Source organism: Pseudophryne corroboree, chromosome 9 (genome assembly GCF_028390025.1).
Source record: "Pseudophryne corroboree isolate aPseCor3 chromosome 9, aPseCor3.hap2, whole genome shotgun sequence".
NCBI lineage: Eukaryota > Metazoa > Chordata > Amphibia > Anura > Myobatrachidae > Pseudophryne > Pseudophryne corroboree.
Genome location: NC_086452.1, coordinates 28,298,685 through 28,320,131, shown reverse-complemented (window position 1 = coordinate 28,320,131; position 21,447 = coordinate 28,298,685).

Genomic DNA, 21,447 nt, shown 5'->3' with positions numbered 1-21,447 from the left:
GGCTCTTGTTGTTTATCTACTTTTGTACTCACTCAGACCCTCTTAAGCGGAGGCGTTGGTTTGATCAGCCAGTCCTTAATGGCTCCTTTCAGTCCCAAAATGGCCGGGCCGTCTGCGCCTCTCCCCAGGTCTAGCGGTATCCAGTCTCCGGCTGAGGCGTATCAACACCCGCTCCCCTGGCACTTGTCTCTCTGGCAGCACCCCGCTGCTCACACTCTACAGCGCTGCTCTCACCGCCTAGCATCCCATGGCTGCCACTTGGTCTCTTTGCCCCCGCTCAGCTCCTGCTTGCTGTCCTCTCTCTGTGCTGCTGTGGACCTATGAGTAACTTTAAAGGGGCGCACATACGATTTCTCGGGGTGCCACATATGTGCTGGATGTCGTGCCTGTGCTGTATGCTGGTGCTATATTCTGTATGTTGGGGCTATATGCTGTATGCTAGGGCTATATGCTATATACTGGAACTATACGCTATACGCTGGGACTATGTGTTGGATGTCAGGCTTGTATAGTAGCTAAAATCTCCGTAGGAAGAAGAATCGACTTTTAACAAGGCGGCTTGGTACTGAAGCAATCCTAAAGTAATAAAATGAGTATGAGCAGATGTTAGAGAGGGATTCTGGGCACAGAAGTGGGTCGGGGTTACCTTATGCCTATGCCAACCCTACAGTCAGCACATCATCACTTATCAAATATTAACAAAAGAAATAACGAGTTTATGAGAGGTCAAGATATACCGGAAGGGTTAGAACGTACTCAAGGTTTTCAATTATCTCTTGTGGTTTATCTCTACACCTGTGAAAGCTCATTATAAGTCTGTGTTTAGCCGTTGGGGCTAGATCCTACGTTATGAGTGCAGAACAATTGTTTTTTTTGTATGGATTCAATTAACCTCTTCTCTCTCCTCACTCTTTATTTAATGCACAATCAGTTATTAGAATCCGGCTGTATGATGCAATGAATACTGAACACGGGATACTACGCGTAGGAATGGGGATTGTAGATTATGCCGGTCATACTGTACCTCATTTTCTCATTTTTATAGATACATCATACCTCCCAACCTTTCCGATTTTGGCGTAACAGTCTCAGTTTTTGGACATTGGGCCGGCGGTATGCTAGTGCTGCTGCAGATGCGATTTTTGACTCTTGAAAAAAATACACGTTTTGACTAGAGATGAGCTGGTTCGGTTCCTCGGAATCCGAACCCGCCCGAACTTCAGCCTTTTTTGCACGGGTCCGAGCAGACTCGGATCCTCCCGCCTTGCTCGGTTAACCCGAGCGCGCCCGAACGTCATCATCCCGCTGTCGGATTCTCGCGAGACTCGGATTCTATATAAGGAGCCGCGCGTTGCCGCCATTTTCACACGTGCATTGAGATTGATAGGGAGAGGACGTGGCTGGCGTCCTCTCCGTTTAGAATAGATTAGAGAGACACTTGATTTACTAATTTTGGGGAGCATTAGGAGTACTCAGTACAGTGCAGAGTTTTGCTGATAGTGACCACCAGTTTTATTTATAATCCGTTCTCTGCCTGAAAAAAAACGATACACAGTCACATACCATATCTGTGCTCAGCCTCAGTGTGCTGCATGATATATCATCTATGTATATCTGACTGTGCTGAGTGCTCACTGCTCACACAGCTGAATTGTGGGGGAGACTGGGGTGCAGTTATAGCAGGAGTACAGTGCACACTTTTGCTGCCAGTGACCACCAGTATATTGACTGCCTGAAAAAGTTAAACACTCCTGTGGTGTTTTTTTTTTTTTATTCTATAGTATAAACGCATTCTCCTGACAGTGTCCAGCAGGTCCGTCATTCATTATATTATATAAATATTTACCTACAGTAGTGTTATATATATATTTTTTCATCTCTATCATCTTTATCATCTCTATATTAGCAGACGCAGTACGGTAGTCCACGGCTGTGGCTATCTCTGTGTCGTCAGTGCTCGTTCATAATTGTATACCTACCTACCTGTGGTGGGGTTTTTTTTTCTATCTTCTTCATACTAGTAGTTTAGGAGTCTGCTGACAGTGTCCACCAGGTCCGTCATTATAATCCTACAGTAGTAATATATTTAGTATATTATCTATACTAGCAGACGCAGTACGGTAGTCCATGGCTGTGGCTATCTCTGTGTCGTCAGTGCTCGTCCATAATTGTATACCTACCTACCTGTGGTGGGTTTTTTTTTCTATCTTCTTCATACTAGTAGTTTAGGAGTCTGCTGACAGTGTCCACCAGGTCCGTCATTATAATCCTACAGTAGTAATATATTTAGTATATTATCTATACTAGCAGACGCAGTACGGTAGTCCACGGCTGTGGCTATCTCTGTGTCGTCAGTGCTCGTCCATAATTGTATACCTACCTGTGGTGGGGTTTTTTTTTCTATCTTCTTCATACTAGTAGTTTAGGAGTCTGCTGACAGTGTCCACCAGGTCCGTCATTATATTATATACCTACAGTAGTAATATATTTAGTATATTATCTATACTAGCAGACGCAGTACGGTAGGCCACGGCTGTACCTACCTCTGTGTCGTCACTCGTCCATAATTGTATGCCTACCTACCTGTGGTAGGGTTTTTTTTTCTATCTTCTTCATACTAGTAGTTTAGCAGTCTGCTGACAGTGTCCACCAGGTCCGTCATTATATTATATATACCTACAGTAGTTATATATATTTTTTTTTATATCATTAATTATCATCTCTATACTAGCAGACGCAGTACGGTAGTCCACGGCTGTAGCTACCTCTGTGTCGTCAGTCACTCGTCATCCATAAGTATACTAGTATCCATCCATCTCCATTGTTTACCTGAGGTGCCTTTTAGTTGTGCCTATTAAAATATGGAGAACAAAAATGTTGAGGTTCCAAAAATAGGGAAAGATCAAGATCCACTTCCACCTCGTGCTGAAGCTGCTGCCACTAGTCATGGCCGAGACGATGAAATTCAATCAACGTCGTCTGCCAAGGCCGATGCCCAATGTCATAGTACAGAGCATGTAAAATTCAAAACACAAAAGATCAGTAAAAAAAGGACTCAAAAATCTAAATTAAAATCATCGGAGGAGAAGCGTAAACTTGCCAATATGCCATTTACCACACGGAGTGGCAAGGCTAGTGGTTCAGCTTCACATGAGGATGGAAGCACTCAGCCCCTCGCTAGAAAAATGAAAAGACTTAAGCTGGCAAAAGCACCGCAAAGAACTGTGCGTTCTTCGAAATCACAAATCCACAAGGAGAGTCCAATTGTGTCGGTTGCGATGCCTGACCTTCCCAACACTGGACGAGAAGAGCATGCGCCTTCCACCATTTGCACGCCCCCTGCAAGTGCTGGAAGGAGCACCCGCAGTCCAGTTCCTGATAGTCAGATTGAAGATGTCAGTGTTGAAGTACACCAGGATGAGGAGGATATGGGTGTTGCTGGCGCTGGGGAGGAAATTGACAAGGAGGATTCTGATGGTGAGGTGGTTTGTTTAAGTCAGGCACCCAGGGAGACACCTGTTGTCCGTGGGAGGAATATGGCCATTGACATGCCTGGTGAAAATACCAAAAAAATCAGCTCTTCGGTGTGGAAGTATTTCAACAGAAATGCGGACAACATTTGTCAAGCCGTATGTTGCCTTTGTCAAGCTGTAATAAGTAGGGGTAAGGACGTTAACCACCTCGGAACATCCTCCCTTATACGTCACCTGCAGCGCATTCATCATAAGTCAGTGACAAGTTCAAAAACTTTGGGCGACAGCGGAAGCAGTCCACTGACCAGTAAATCCCTTCCTCTTGTAACCAAGCTCACGCAAACCACCCCACCAACTCCCTCAGTGTCAATTTCCTCCTTCCCCAGGAATGCCAATAGTCCTGCAGGCCATGTCACTGGCAATTCTGACGAGTCCTCTCCTGCCTGGGATTCCTCCGATGCATCCTTGAGTGTAACGCCTACTGCTGCTGGCGCTGCTGTTGTTGCTGCTGGGAGTCGATGGTCATCCCAGAGGGGAAGTCGTAAGACCACTTGTACTACTTCCACCAAGCAATTGACTGTCCAACAGTCCTTTGCGAGGAAGATGAAATATCACAGCAGTCATCCTGCTGCAAAGCGGATAACTGAGGCCTTGGCATCCTGGGCGGTGAGAAACGTGGTTCCGGTATCCATCATTACTTCAGAGCCAACTATAGACTTGATTGAGGTACTGTGTCCCAGGTACCAAATACCATCTAGGTTCCATTTCTCTAGGCAGGCGATACCGAAAATGTACACAGACCACAGAAAAAGACTCACCAGTGTCCTAAAAAATGCAGTTGTACCCAATGTCCACTTAACCACGGACATGTGGAAAAGTGGAGCAGGGCAGACTCAGGACTATATGACTGTGATAGCCCACTGGGTAGATGTAAAAACACAAAGTACCAGCGCTGGCTGTAAAAATTATATAAAGACGGTTTGCTGAATAAAATAACAATTTATTAAACCATTAAAAAACCAGGAGTAGATTCCTGTTATTATTCCTAATAACACTTAAAATTATAAATTCCCCCTGGGTATAATCGCTATTTGCATCCACTTTCCTCTGGGACATATATTGTTACGGCTAGGACAATCTCCAGATGGCATTCACTGTAGTAGAAGATAGTTACCAGTTCCACAATGGAGATATATGATGGCATTAGCTTTAGGAAAAGTCCATTGCTAGCTGTGTTTGTGGATCCGGTCTTTTATCTTTGTTGGAATAAATTTTTCAGTGATGGGAGCAATGTCCAATAGGTGCCTAAGATGTCAAAGTCCCAATGTATCGTGGAATGATGCCCAGGTGGGTAGACAGGCTCAACGCGTTTCGCTGGCAACAGAGTGATCCAGCTTCCTCAGGAGCTTGCTCCTGAGGAAGGTTGCTCCTGAGGAAGCTGGATCACTCTGCTGCCAGCGAAACGCGTTGAGCCTGTCTACCCACCTGGGCATCATTCCACGATACATTGGGACTTTGACATCTTCGGCACCTATTGGACATTGCTCCCATCACTGAAAAATTTATTCCAACAAAGATAAAAGACCGGATCCACAAACACAGCTAGCAATGGACTTTTCCTAAAGCTGATGCCATCATATATCTCCATTGTGGAACTGGTAACTATCTTCTGCTACAGTGAATGCCATCTGGAGATTGTCCTAGCCGTAACAATATATGTCCCAGAGGAAAGTGGATGCAAATAGCGATTATACCCAGGGGGAATTTATAATTTTAAGTGTTATTAAGAATAATAACAGGAATCTACTCCTGGTTTTTTAATGGTTTAATAAATTGTTATTTTATTCAGCAAACCGTCTTTATATAATTTTTACAGCCAGCGCTGGTACTTTGTGTTTTTATTTTCAATATATTCGGGGATTTGACCATCCCCTTACCAGCTGCTGCTGGCTGCGCACTTACATATCTTTTTACTTTCTATATCACTGGGTAGATGTATTGACTCCCGCCGCAAGAACAGCAGCGGCGGCACCAGTAGCAGCATCTCGCAAACGCCAACTCTTTCCTAGGCAGGCTACGCTTTGTATCACCGCTTTCCAGAATACGCACACAGCTGAAAACCTCTTACGGCAACTGAGGAAGATCATCGCAGAATGGCTTACCCCAATTGGACTCTCCTGTGGATTTGTGGCATCGGACAACGCCAGCAATATTGTGCATGCATTATATCTGGGCAAATTCCAGCACGTCCCATGTTTTGCACATACCTTGAATTTGGTGGTGCAGAATTATTTAAAAAACGAGAGGGGCGTGCAAGAGATGCTGTCGGTGGCCAGAAGAATTGCGGGACACTTTCGGCGTACAGGCACCACGTACAGAAGACTGGAGCAACACCAAAAACGCCTGAACCTGCCCTGCCATCATCTGAAGCAAGAAGTGGTAACGAGATGGAATTCAACCCTCTATATGCTTCAGAGGATGGAGGAGCAGCAAAAGGCCATTCAAGCCTATACATCTGGCCACGATATAGGCAAAGGAGGTGGAATGCACCTGTCTCAAGAGCAGTGGAGAATGATTTCAACGTTGTGCAAGGTTCTGCAACCTTTTGAACTTGCCACACGTGAAGTCAGTTCAGACACTGCCAGCCTGAGTCAGGTCGTCTACTGGCACTGCATATGATTCTCCATTGAAAGAATGGTGGAGGATTGTATGAGTGACCGCATCCAAGTAGGCACGTCAGACAGTCCGTACGTATACTGGCAGGAAAAAGAGGCAATTTGGAGGCCCTTGCAGAAACTGGCTTTATTCTACCTAAGTTGCCCTCCCACAAGTGTGTACTCCGAAAGAGTGTTTAGTGCAGCCGCTCACCTTGTCAGCAATCGGCGTACGAGGTTACTTCCAGAAAATGTGGAGAAGATGATGTTCATTAAAATTAATTATAATCAATTCCTCCGTGGAGACATTGACCAGCAGCAATTGCCTCCACAAAGTACACAGGGAGCCGAGATGGCGGATTCCAGTGGGGACGAATTAATAATCTGTGAGGAGGGGGATGTACACGGTGATGAATCGGAGGATGATGATGAGGTGGACATCTTGCCTCTGTAGAGCCAGTTTGTGCAAGGAGAGATTAATTGCTTCTTTTTTGGGGGGGGTCCAAACCAACCCGTCATTTCAGTCACAGTCGTGTGGCAGACCCTGTCACTGAAATGATGGGTTGGTTAAAGTGTGCATGTCCTGTTTATACAACATAAGGGTGGGTGGGAGGGCCCAAGGACAATTCCATCTTGCACCTCTTTTTTCTTTAATTTTTCTTTGCGTCATGTGCTGTTTGGGGAGTGTTTTTTGGATGGGCCATCCTGCGTGACACTGCAGTGCCACTCCTAGATGGGCCAGGTGTTTGTGTCGGCCACTAGGGTCGCTTAGCTTACTCACACAGCTACCTCATTGCGCCTCTTTTTTTTCTTCTTTGCGTCATGTGCTGTTTGGGGAGTATTTTTTGGAAGGGCAATCCTGCGTGACACTGCAGTGCCACTCCTAGATGGGCCAGGTGTTTGTGTCGGCCACTTGGGTCGCTGAGCTTAGTCACACAGCTACCTCATTGCACCTCTTTTTTTTCTTCTATGCGTCATGTGCTGTTTGGGGAGTATTTTTTGGAAGGGCCATCCTGCGTGACACTGCAGTGCCACTCCTAGATGGGCCAGGTGTTTGTGTCGGCCACTTGGGTCGCTTAGCTTAGCCATCCAGCGACCTCGGTGCAAATTTTAGGACTAAAAATAATATTGTGAGGTGTGAGGTGTTCAGAATAGACTGAAAATGAGTGGAAATTATGGTTATTGAGGTTAATAATACTTTGGGATCAAAATGACCCCCAAATTCTATGATTTAAGCTGTTTTTTAGGGTTTTTTGAAAAAAACACCCGAATCCAAAACACACCCGAATCCGACAAAAAAAATTCGGTGAGGTTTTGCCAAAACGCGTTCGAACCCAAAACACGGCCGCGGAACCGAACCCAAAACCAAAACACAAAACCCGAAAAATTTCCGCTGCACATCTCTAGTTTTGACTTGTAAAAATATAATATAACAGTAGCCAGGAATTGTACAGAGATACACATTCGCAGTATTGAAGCAGATCCGGGCAACATCGACTACCCGAGTGAGTCTATGGTTACTGAGTCTCTCTCACAACCAGAGGCATAACCGTGGGAGGCAATGGAGTCAGCTGCTACCGGGCTCCTGCTCTGTAGGGGGGGGGGGCACCTCTCCTCCCGTTCAGTGTTCAGCGATGCCATTCAATTAAATTAATTGACAGCTGCTGCTATCTCTTCTGTGGCCAACTCCCCTCCTCCACTATTCCCTGCACCTTACAAGTCACACCCTCTTTATTATAGATGCACATTTTAAAAGTGTCATACCCAGGATTAGAACCCATGACTTATTACACTGGAAGCAAGCACTGTACTGATAGCGCTATAAGCTCCTGTATAGGAAGGAAATAGATTGATCAGTAAGGTGTCTGCCTTCCATGTAACAGGTCATGGGTTCTAGTCCTGGGTAAGACTGTTAAAAAAGTGTGATTTAAAAAAAAATACAATGAAATACACACACACACACACACACACACACACACACACACACACACACACACACACTATATAGTGGGGAGGGCACCAACATTTATCTTGCCTCCGGTCAATTGGGACGAACTTACACCACTGGTGGTGCTTGGTGTTTGGCAGATCAAGGGATAATTGCTATCAGAGATTACAAGCAAATACAGACCTACTTTTGCTATGATGAACAGAAATAAAATGTAATTTTACACTATGAGAGTATGTAAATGAGATGATTTCTGATTTCTGGAACCATGCACAGCTTTTTCCAGTCCGCCACCTATAAGGTACCGGATATTGGGCCTTGTCTCCCCACTTTTAGCAATAAGCTTTTTGCTACTTTGGTTACACAGCTTCAGGAGAGCACAATTTTCGGTGCACGTCAACCAATGTAATGCAAAACTCCATGCACTCCAAAGTGCCACATTTAATAGATACAGGACCACATTCAGCTTGGATCGCTATTTAGACAGAAATTGCGATTTTCTCAATCCTGCTTCTGCTAAAAATCGCATGTGAAGAGCCGCCCAGAAAGGTAAAAGACGCCCACAGATACAATTGCAAAATTGTGATGCATACGCAGAAATTGAGTATCATCAATAATTGCGGTTGACCCAGGGCTACACAGAATATCGCAATTTTATTATCGCAATCCATTTCAATTGAGGTCAGATACATGCCCCAAAAATGGCCATGATTCGCCTGCGTTTTTCCAAACACTCCCCACAAACGCCATGTTAACACCCACAAATGGTCACTTCCTGTCAAATTGCGATTGCATTTCATGCCGTAGCGCACGCGCAATGCATTCGCCATGCATGCAAAATTTGCCGATAATTGCCCGATTTGCGATTTTTGCAATTTTACAACTGACATAAGGCCCATAGTCCTGACGTCAACTAATTGTTATAACTCATCTAATTCACAAGAGACGCAGGTGCAAGTCATATTCTAGGATGAAAAAGAAGCTGATGTAATGAGTTTTATAAATGGCGCTCCAGCCAATCAGCTCCCAACTGGCATTTTTTTTCCAAACACTTGACAGTTAGGAGCTGATTGGCTGGAACACCATTTATCATCCGCAATGAGTTTACCATTCGCAACGAGTTTTAACACTCGTTGATAAATAGGCCCCGTAGTTTGATGTGATGATATTATTATTTCTCCAGTCCCCCAACCTGCAAGACTAGACTCAAATGATCCTCCAAATGTATATCCAAAACCCCACGAAGTTCTGCTCACCTTGACATGCGCAGGTGGCCAAAATGACCAATCGTTCATACGACGATGCACCATAGAGCCACAGGATTAGTGGTTCGGTGTAAGAGCGTCTTCCGTTGTTTATTGCATGGAATGGCAGTGAGACCCTATGACGAGCATCTAAAGGGGCCTACACACTGGGCGATGTTTTTGACCATCGATATTATCGACCAACGACCTTATCAGTGGTCGATTTTCCATCACACTGGACGATATCGATGGTCAATTTGGACAATATGAGAGTACATACATCTTTATTGTCCGAATTGACTGGCATGTATCAACGATGATCGATCAACGATGAACAATGGCGGGCACGCGCATCGTTCATCATTGATCCATCCACACTGAAAGCTATGAACGATATTGTTCATATCTTTCAAGGTATCCCCCAGTGTGTAGGGCCCTTAAGGCGGGATAGTGGAATGAACAAATCTATCGTTGCTGGTGAACAGAAAGGGGGGGGGGGGGGGTTCCCAGGGAATTGTTATTTACCTAAAAGTATCACTAAAGCAATTCCATCCAAGTAATTCCATCCTGAGAACATGGAAGGAGCAGCTGAGCTGGTCTCCTGTCAGTTCTAGAATATATTATTCACAGTAATATGCATTGTGTGAAATCTCATTAGAATTTTCACAGCCCAACAACTAATTATTCAGTTTAATTATCAGTTTCCCCAAAACTTTACTTACACTTGTGGTCTCACTGGACTTGGTAAGTTTTGTTATATTTCTTGCTTGGAAATGAATGTGAAGACATGACCCTGGTACTTGTAAATCTATTTACATATTGATCTCTGATTACCCTGCACAGGGAGCAAGGAGCTCATATCTGTTACTGGTGTTTCACTAAAAGAATCATCTAACACTGTACAGAGGGAAGCCATTAGAATTAGAGATGTGCACTTGAAATTTTTCGGGTTTTGTGTTTTGGTTTTGGGTTCGGTTCCGCGGCCGTGTTTTGGGTTCGACCGCGTTTTGGCAAAACCTCACCGAATTTTTTTTGTCGGATTCGGGTGTGTTTTGGATTCGGGTGTTTTTTTTCAAAAAACACGAAAAAACAGCTTAAATCATAGAATTTGGGGGTCATTTTGATCCCAAAGTATTATTAACCTCAAAAACCATAATTTCCACTCATTTTCAGTCTATTCTGAATACCTCACACCTCACAATATTATTTTTAGTCCTAAAATTTGCACCGAGGTCGCTGGATGACTAAGCTAAGCGACCCTAGTGGCCGACACAAACACCTGGCCCATCTAGGAGTGGCACTGCAGTGTCACGCAGGATGGCCCTTCCAAAAAACACTCCCCAAACAGCACATGACGCAAAGAAAAAAAGAGGCGCAATGAGGTAGCTGTGTGAGTAAGATAAGCGACCCTAGTGGCCGACACAAACACCTGGCCCATCTAGGAGTGGCACTGCAGTGTCACGCAGGATGGCCCTTCCAAAAAACACTCCCCAAACAGCACATGACGCAAAGAAAAAAAGAGGCGCAATGAGGTAGCTGTGTGAGTAAGATAAGCGACCCTAGTGGCCGACACAAACACCTGGCCCATCTAGGAGTGGCACTGCAGTGTCACGCAAGATGGCCCTTCCAAAAAACACTCCCCAAAAAGCACATGACGCAAAGAAAAAAAGAGGCGCAATGAGGTAGCTGTGTGAGTAAGATAAGCGACCCTAGTGGCCGACACAAACACCTGGCCCATCTAGGAGTGGCACTGCAGTGTCACGCAGGATGGCCCTTCCAAAAAACACTCCCCAAACAGCACATGACGCAAAGAAAAAAAGAGGCGCAATGAGGTAGCTGTGTGAGTAAGATAAGCGACCCTAGTGGCCGACACAAACACCTGGCCCATCTAGGAGGGGCACTGCAGTGTCACGCAGGATGGCCCTTCCAAAAAACACTCCCCAAACAGCACATGACGCAAAGAAAAAAAGAGGCGCAATGAGGTAGCTGTGTGAGTAAGATAAGCGACCCTAGTGGCCGACACAAACACCTGGCCCATCTAGGAGTGGCACTGCAGTGTCACGCAGGATGGCCCTTCCAAAAAACACTCCCCAAACAGCACATGACGCAAAGAAAAAAAGAGGCGCAATGAGGTAGCTGTGTGAGTAAGATAAGCGACCCTAGTGGCCGACACAAACACCTGGCCCATCTAGGAGTGGCACTGCAGTGTCACGCAGGATGGCCCTTCCAAAAAACACTCCCCAAACAGCACATGACGCAAAGAAAAAAAGAGGCGCAATGAGGTAGCTGTGTGAGTAAGATAAGCGACCCTAGTGGCCGACACAAACACCTGGCCCATCTAGGAGTGGCACTGCAGTGTCACGCAGGATGGCCCTCCCAAAAAACACTCCCCAAACAGCACATGACGCAAAGAAAAAAAGAGGCGCAATGAGGTAGCTGTGTGAGTAAGATAAGCGAATCTAGTGGCCGACACAAACACCTGGCCCATCTAGGAGTGGCACTGCAGTGTCACGCAGGATGGCCCTTCCAAAAAACACTCCCCAAACAGCACATGACGCAAAGAAAAATGAAAGAAAAAAGAGGTGCAAGATGGAATTGTCCTTGGGCCCTCCCACCCACCCTTATGTTGTATAAACAGGACATGCACACTTTAACCAACCCATCATTTCAGTGACAGGGTCTGCCACACGACTGTGACTGAAATGACGGGTTGGTTTGGACCCCCACCGAAAAAGAAGCAATTAATCTCTCCTTGCACAAACTGGCTCTACAGAGGCAAGATGTCCACCTCATCATCATCCTCCGATATATCACCGTGTACATCCCGCTCCTCACAGATTATCAATTCGTCCCCACTGGAATCCACCATCTCAGCTCCCTGTGTACTTTGTGGAGGCAATTGCTGCTGGTCAATGTCTCCACGGAGGAATTGATTATAATTCATTTTAATGAACATCATCTTCTCCACATTTTCTGGAAGTAACCTCGTACGCCGATTGCTGACAAGGTGAGCGGCGGCACTAAACACTCTTTCGGAGTACACACTTGTGAGAGGGCAACTTAGGTAGAATAAAGCCAGTTTGTGCAAGGGCCTCCAAATTGCCTCTTTTTCCTGCCAGTATAAGTACGGACTGTCTGACGTGCCTACTTGGATGCGGTCACTCATATAATCCTCCACCATTCTTTCAATGGGGAGAGAATCATATGCAGTGACAGTAGACGACATGTCCGTAATCGTTGTCAGGTCCTTCAGTCCGGACCAGATGTCAGCATCAGCAGTCGCTCCAGACTGCCCTGCATCACCGCCAGCGGGTGGGCTCGGAATTCTGAGCCTTTTCCTCGCACCCCCAGTTGCGGGAGAATGTGAAGGAGGAGATGTTGACAGGTCGCGTTCCGCTTGACTTGACAATTTTGTCACCAGCAGGTCTTTGAACCCCAGCAGACTTGTGTCTGCCGGAAAGAGAGATCCAAGGTAGGTTTTAAATCTAGGATCGAGCACGGTGGCCAAAATGTAGTGCTCTGATTTCAACAGATTGACCACCTGTGAATCCTTGTTAAGCGAATTAAGGGCTCCATCCACAAGTCCCACATGCCTAGCGGAATCGCTCCCTTTTAGCTCCTCCTTCAATGCCTCCAGCTTCTTCTGCAAAAGCCTGATGAGGGGAATGACCTGACTCAGGCTGGCAGTGTCTGAACTGACTTCACGTGTGGCAAGTTCAAAAGGTTGCAGAACCTTGCACAACGTTGAAATCATTATCCACTGCGCTTGAGACAGGTACATTCCACCTCCTATATCGTGCTCAATTGTATAGGCTTGAATGGCCTTTTGCTGCTCCTCCAACCTCTGAAGCATATATAGGGTTGAATTCCACCTCGTTACCACTTCTTGCTTCAGATGATGGCAGGGCAGGTTCAGGCGTTTTTGGTGGTGCTCCAGTCTTCTGTACGTGGTGCCTGTACGCCGAAAGTGTCCCGCAATTCTTCTGGCCACCGACAGCATCTCTTGCACGCCCCTGTCGTTTTTAAAAAAATTCTGCACCACCAAATTCAAGGTATGTGCAAAACATGGGACGTGCTGGAATTTGCCCATATTTAATGCACACACAATATTGCTGGCGTTGTCCGATGCCACAAATCCACAGGAGAGTCCAATTGGGGTAAGCCATTCCGCGATGATCTTCCTCAGTTGCCGTAAGAGGTTTTCAGCTGTGTGCGTATTCTGGAAACCGGTGATACAAAGCGTAGCCTGCCTAGGAAAGAGTTGGCGTTTGCGAGATGCTGCTACTGGTGCCGCCGCTGCTGTTCTTGCGGCGGGAGTCCATACATCTACCCAGTGGGCTGTCACAGTCATATAGTCCTGACCCTGCCCTGCTCCACTTGTCCACATGTCCGTGGTTAAGTGGACATTGGGTACAACTGCATTTTTTAGGACACTGGTGAGTCTTTTTCTGACGTCCGTGTACATTCTCGGTATCGCCTGCCTAGAGAAATGGAACCTAGATGGTATTTGGTAACGGGGGCACACTACCTCAAGAAATTGTCTAGTTCCCTGTGAACTAACGGCGGATACCGGACGCACGTCTAACACCAACATAGTTGTCAAGGCCTCAGTTATCCGCTTTGCAACAGGATGACTGCTGTGATATTTCATCTTCCTCGCAAAGGACTGTTGGACAGTCAATTGCTTGGTGGAAGTAGTAAAAGTGGGCTTACGACTTCCCCTCTGGGATGACCATCGACTCCCAGCAGCAACAACAGCAGCGCCAGCAGCAGTAGGCGTTACACGCAAGGATGCATCGGAGGAATCCCAAGCAGGAGAGGACTCGTCAGAATTGCCAGTGACATGGCCTGCAGGACTATTGGCATTCCTGGGGAAGGAGGAAATTGACACTGAGGGAGTTGGTGGGGTGGTTTGCGTGAGCTTGGTTACAAGAGGAAGGGATTTACTGGTCAGTGGACTGCTTCCGCTGTCGCCCAAAGTTTTTGAACTTGTCACTGACTTATTATGAATGCGCTGCAGGTGACGTATAAGGGAGGATGTTCCGAGGTGGTTAACGTCCTTACCCCTACTTATTACAGCTTGACAAAGGCAACACACGGCTTGACAAATGTTGTCCGCATTTCTGGTGAAATACTTCCACACCGAAGAGCTGATTTTTTTGGTATTTTCACCAGGCATGTCAACGGCCCTATTCCTCCCACGGACAACAGGTGTCTCCCCGGGTGCCTGACTTAAACAAACCACCTCACCATCAGAATCCTCCTTGTCAATTTCCTCCCCAGCGCCAGCAACACCCATATCCTCCTCATCCTGGTGTACTTCAACACTGACATCTTCAATCTGACTATCAGGAACTGGACTGCGGGTGCTCCTTCCAGCACTTGCAGGGGGCGTGCAAATGGTGGAAGGCGCATGCTCTTCACATCCAGTGTTGGGAAGGTCAGGCATCGCAACCGACACAATTGGACTCTCCTTGTGGATTTGGGATTTCGAAGAATGCACAGTTCTTTGCGGTGCTTTTGCCAGCTTGAGTCTTTTCATTTTTCTAGCGAGAGGCTGAGTGCTTCCATCCTCATGTGACGCTGAACCACTAGCCATGAACATAGGCCAGGGTCTCATCCGTTCCTTGCCACTCCGTGTGGTAAATGGCATATTGGCAAGTTTACGCTTCTCCTCCGACAATTTTATTTTAGATTTTGGAGTCCTTTTTTTACTGATATTTGGTGTTTTGGATTTTACATGCTCTGTACTATGACATTGGGCATCGGCCTTGGCAGACGACGTTGCTGGCATTTCATCGTCTCGGCCATGACTAGTGGCAGCAGCTTCAGCACGAGGTGGAAGTGGATCTTGATCTTTCCCTAATTTTGGAACCTCAACATTTTTGTTCTCCATATTTTAATAGGCACAACTAAAAGGCACCTCAGGTAAACAATGGAGATGGATGGATACTAGTATACTTATGGATGGACCAGCGACTGCCGACACAGAGGTAGCTACAGCCGTGGACTACCGTACTGTGTCTGCTGCTAATATAGACTGGATGATAATGAGATGAAATTAATATATATATATATATATATATATATATATAATATCACTAGTACTGCAGCCGGACAGGTATATATATTTATTATGTAATGACTGATGACGGACCTGCTGGACACTGTCAGCTCAGCAGCACCGCAGACTGCTACAGTAAGCTACTATAGTAGTATGTATCAAGAAGAAAGAAAAAAAAAAAACACGGGTAGGTGGTATACAATTATGGATGGACCAGCGACTGCCGACACAGAGGTAGCTACAGCCGTGGACTACCGTACTGTGTCTGCTGCTAATATAGACTGGATGATAATGAGATGAAATTAATATATATATATATATATATATATATATATAATATCACTAGTACTGCAGCCGGACAGGTATATATATTTATTATGTAATGACTGATGACGGACCTGCTGGACACTGTCAGCTCAGCAGCACCGCAGACTGCTACAGTAAGCTACTATAGTAGTATGTATCAAGAAGAAAGAAAAAAAAAAAACACGGGTAGGTGGTATACAATTATGGATGGACCAGCGACTGCCGACACAGAGGTAGCTACAGCCGTGGACTACCATACTGTGTCTGCTGCTAATATAGACTGGATGATAATGAGATGAAATTAATATATATATATATATATATATATATATATATATATAATATCACTAGTACTGCAGCCGGACAGGTATATATATTTATTATGTAATGACTGATGACGGACCTGCTGGACACTGTCAGTTCAGCAGCACCGCAGACTGCTACAGTAAGCTACTATAGTAGTATGTATCAAGAAGAAAGAAAAAAAAAAACACGGGTAGGTGGTATACAATTATGGATGGACCAGCGACTGCCGACACAGAGGTAGCTACAGCCGTGGACTACCGTACTGTGTCTGCTGCTAATATAGACTGGATGATAATGAGATGAAATTAATATATATATATATAATATCACTAGTACTGCAGCCGGACAGGTATATATATTTATTATGTAATGACTGATGACGGACCTGCTGGACACTGTCAGCTCAGCAGCACCGCAGACTGCTACAGTAAGCTACTATAGTAGTATGTATCAAGAAGAAAGAAAAAAAAAAAAAAAAACACGGGTAGGTGGTATACAATTATATATATATTATATACAATTATATATATATATATATTAAACTGGTGGTGATTAATTAAACTGGTGGTCAGGTCACTGGTCACACTATCAGCAACTTGCAAGTAGTACTCCTAAGCAGACAATCACAATATATATACTGGTGGTCAGTGTGGTCACAATGGCAGTGTGGCACTCTGGCAGCAAAAGTGTGCACTGTACGTTAAAATATGTACTCCTGCTCTCAGACTCTAACTGCTCCCCACTGTCTCCCCCACAAGTCAGATATACAGTCACACTATCACTTCAGCAAGTAGTAGTACTCCTCCTAATGCTCCCCAAAATTACTAAAGTAAATACTGTGTCTCTCTCTACTCTAGTCTCACTCTCTTCTCTATAAACGGAGAGGACGCCAGCCACGTCCTCTCCCTATCAATCTCAATGCACGTGTGAAAATGGCGGCGACGCGCGGCTCCTTATATAGAATCCGAGTCTCGCGAGAATCCGACAGCGGGATGATGACGTTCGGGCGCGCTCGGGTTAACCGAGCAAGGCGGGAAGATCCGAGTCGCTCGGACCCGTGTAAAAAAACATGAAGTTCGGGCGGGTTCGGATTCCGAGGAACCGAACCCGCTCATCTCTAATTAGAATACTGTCAATTTGCATATTGGAGAAGGTTTATCACTTTCTTATGCCTTCTCCAGGTTAATACATCTGCCCCATTGTATGAAACTGCATACCTCCCAACATGACCCTCTCCAGGAGGGATAAAATGCTCTGTTTCTGGACTTTTATCCTAATGTATGATTGCCGGCACCTGTATTGAACAGGTTAATGGATAAGAAAGGTGTTTCAGCACAGGAGATGGCAGTCATACAGTAAGAGGGAAGAGCGGGAGCAGAGCATTGTGTCCTCCTGGAGAGGTCATGTTGGGAGGTATGACATAGGTATGAGCATTGGGTCAGTATTAGGGTACAGCACAGGTGATGGTAATCATACAGTAAGAGGTAAGAGCAGGAGCAGGGCATTGTGTCCTCCTGGAGAGGGTCATGTTGGGAGGTATGACATAGGTATGAGCATTGGGTCAGTATTAGGGTACAGCACAGGTGATGGTAATCATACAGTAAGAGGTAAGAGCAGGAGCAGGGCATTGTGTCCTCCTGGAGAGGTCATGTTGGGAGGTATGATTTAGGTATGAGCATTGGGTCAGTATTAGGGTACAGCACAGGCGATGGTAATCATACAGTAAGAGGTAAGAGCAGGAGCAGGGCATTGTGTCCTCCTGGAGAGGGTCATGTTGGGAGGTATGACATAGGTATGAGCATTGGGTCAGTATTAGGGTATAGCACAGGTGATGGTAATCATACAGTAAGAGGGAAGTCCAGGAGCAGAGCATTGTGTCCTCCTGGAGAGGTCATGTTGGGAGGTATGACATAGGTATGAGCACTGGGTCAGTATTAGGGTACAGCACAGGTGATGGTAATCATACAGTAAGAGGGAAGAGTAGGAGTAGAGCATTGTGTCCTCCTGGAGAGCGTCATGTTGGGAGGTATGACATAGGTATGAGCACTGGGTCAGTATTGGGGTACAGCACAGGTGATGGTAATCATACAGTAAGAGGGAAGAGCAGGAGCAGAGCACTGTGTCCTCCTGGAGAGGTCATGTTGGAAGGTATGACATAGGTATGAGCACTGGGTCAGTATTAGGGTACTGCACAGGTAATGGTAATCACACAGTAAGAGGGGAGTGCAGGAGCAGAGCATTGTGTCCTCCTGGAGAGGTCATGTTGGGGGGTATGACATAGGTATGAGGACTGGGTCGGTATTAGGGTACAGCACAGGTGATGGCAATCATACAGTAAGAGGGAAGAGCAGGAGCAGAGCACTGTGTCCTCCTGGAGAGGTCATGTTGGAAGGTATGACATAGGTATGAGCACTGGGTCAGTATTAGGGTACAGCACAGGTGATGGTAATCATACAGTAAGAGGGAAGAGCAGGAGCAGAGCATTGTGTCCTCCTGGAGAGCGTTATGTTGGGAGGTATGACATAGGTATGAGCACTGGGTCAGTATTAGGGTACAGCACAGGTGATGGTTATCATACAGTAAGAGGAAAGAGCAGAAGCAGAGCATTGTGTGCTCCTGGAGAGGGTCGTGTTGGGAGGTATGACATAGGTATGAGCACTGGGTCAGTATTAGGGTACAGCACAGGTGATGGTAATCATACAGTAAGAGGGAAGAGCAGGAGCAGAGCATTGTGTCCTCCTGGAGAGGGTCATGTTGGGAGGTATGACATAGGTATGAGCACTGGGTCAGTATGAGGGTACAGCACAGGTGATAATCATACAGTAAGAGGGAAGAGCAGGAGCAGAGCATTGTGTCCTCCTGGAGAGGTCATGTTGGGAGGTATGACATAGGTATGAGCATTGGGTCAGTATTAGGGTACAGCACAGGTGATGGCAATCATACAGTAAGAGGTAAGAGCAGGAGCAGAGCATTGTGTCCTCCTGGAGAGGTCATGTTGCGAGGTATGACATAGGTATGAGCACTGGGTCAGTATTAGGGTACAGCACAGGTGATGGTAATCATACAGTAAGATGGAAGAGCAGGAGTAGAGCATTGTGTCCTCCTGGATAGGGTCATGTTGGGAGGTATGATATAGGTATGAGCACTGGGTCAGTATTAGGGTACAGCACAGGTGATGGTAATCATACAGTAAGAGGGAAGAGCAGGAGCAGAGCATTGTGTCTTCCTGGAGAGGTCATGTTGGGAGGTATGACATAGGTATGAGCACTGGGTCAGTATTAGGGTACAGCACAGGTGATGGTAATCATACAGTAAGAGGGAAGAGCAGGAGCAGAGCATTGTGTCCTCCTGGAGAGGTCACGTTGGGAGGTATGATATAGGTATGAGCACTGGGTCAGTATTAGGGTACAGCACAGGTGATGGTAATCATACAGTAAGAGGGAAGAGCAGGAGCAGAGCATTGTGTCCTCCTGGAGAGGGTCATGTTGGGGGGTATGACATAGGTATGAGCACTGGGTCAGTATTAGGGTACAGCACAGGTGATGGTAATCATACAGTAAGAGGGAAGAGCAGGAGCAGACAGAGCATTGTGTCCTCCTGGAGAGGTCATGTTGGGAGGTATGAAACTAACACCCAATACAGTATAATACACTTTATAATTAGTTACTGAGAGAGGTGGATCATTTGTCAAGAAAACATTTTTTTAAATGAAAAAAGACATATAGCTGTCCGTACTGGGTGTGGTTCATTAGGTCGACATGAGTTAGGTCGACATACCTTTGGTCGACCATGTTTGGTCGACATGCATTAGGTCGACATGATCACTAGGTCAACGTGGTCATTAGGTCGACATGTGCTAGGTCGACATGGAAAAAGGTTGACATCAGTTTTTTGGGGGGGGTTTGTGTCGTTTACTTCGAAAGGTGATGGGGAACCCCAATTAGTGCACCTTGCCCCCTCGCATGGCTCGCTTCGCTCGCCATGCTTCGGGCAAGGTGCCTCGCTCCACTTCCGCTGCCCTCGGCACAGGTTACCGTTTCCAATTGTAGTCCACGTGGATCGTTAAGTATGAACAAGGTCAACATTTTTTACAAATTGTGAAAAACTCATGTCGACATTTTTCCATGTCGTCCTAGTACATGTCGACCTAATGACCACGTCAACCTAGTGATCATGTCGACCTAATGCATGTTGACCAAACATGGTCGACTCAATGTATGTTGACCTAACTCATGTCGACCTAATGACCACCATCCGTCCATACTGGTTCTATGAATCAAGCAGCACTTTGTAATAGTAATAAAACGTCCTCCACTACGGGAGTATTACGTGTATTCCCAGCGAGGCGCTGTATCTAGAGGACAGAGAGAGGTGTCCTCAGACCTTGGAGGGTTGTATCCAGCAGGGGGACTGGGCACACCGCAGGTACCTGTAGCTGGATGAGATACCGTCTTGTTACCGCCGTATGTAACGTCCTCCGCCTCAATAGCACTCACTCCTGCAATTTAATGATGCACGTCCTCGCGGCTTTGCGGCGCTAGCAGCGACAGGTGTATATCTAATTTTGGATCCCAAATAGGTAAAATGCCGACATAGTCAGAATACCAGCATTTGAGATGCCGACATGCGTTTTTAAGTAATATTTGCTAAAACCAAACTTGTTAATACTTTACCATCCCAGTGGACCTGGAGGTGAAACATAATAGTGTGTCGAGCGCAGCGAGGCACCGTAACTGCGCTCGCCACGGGAGGGGATGCAATACACTTAAACGGTGTCCACGTCGACCTACGTCGACATTTACACAGAAAAACTAAATGTCTGTATTTTCATTTGTCAGCATTTCGGGCCAAACCTGGTGACAGATATAAGGATTTGAAAATCAACCATGCAGGTTACAGCAAACAAGATAAAAGCATCCAGTTATTCTATGCGCATTACATAAACTATCTGCCGACACATGCTGCTTACACGCTAACGCAATACTATGCAGTCATTAGAGCGCAAATGAAATATTTAATGGCCTACTTGTCATCACAGTCTAAAACAAGACAAGCTAGCGGAGCTGTTAATTACAAAACTCTAACACCGCTAAGTGGGGACGTTGGATTTTAAATGCTAAAAGAGCAGAAATCAACTCAAAGTGTCACAATGCCTGACAAAATAATTCTCCGGAAAATAATTTTCATTCCATCTGACAATAAAATAAAAAAAAAAAATAGAAAAAGCTTGAACTGTAACTCAATAAACCGCTTTATTCACTGATGACTTGTGATTATTGGAGATATATTCACATTTGGTTTTCCCTGCACTGATTAAAGAGCAGCACTAGATGGCGCTCTTGTCACACGCTTGCCATGTGGAAAGTAAACCAGAATTTCTTTTAAGGTTAGATTTTGATCTGTGGCAGACAGGGGTACCTTTGAGTTACAGGAACACAAGATTTATAGACTT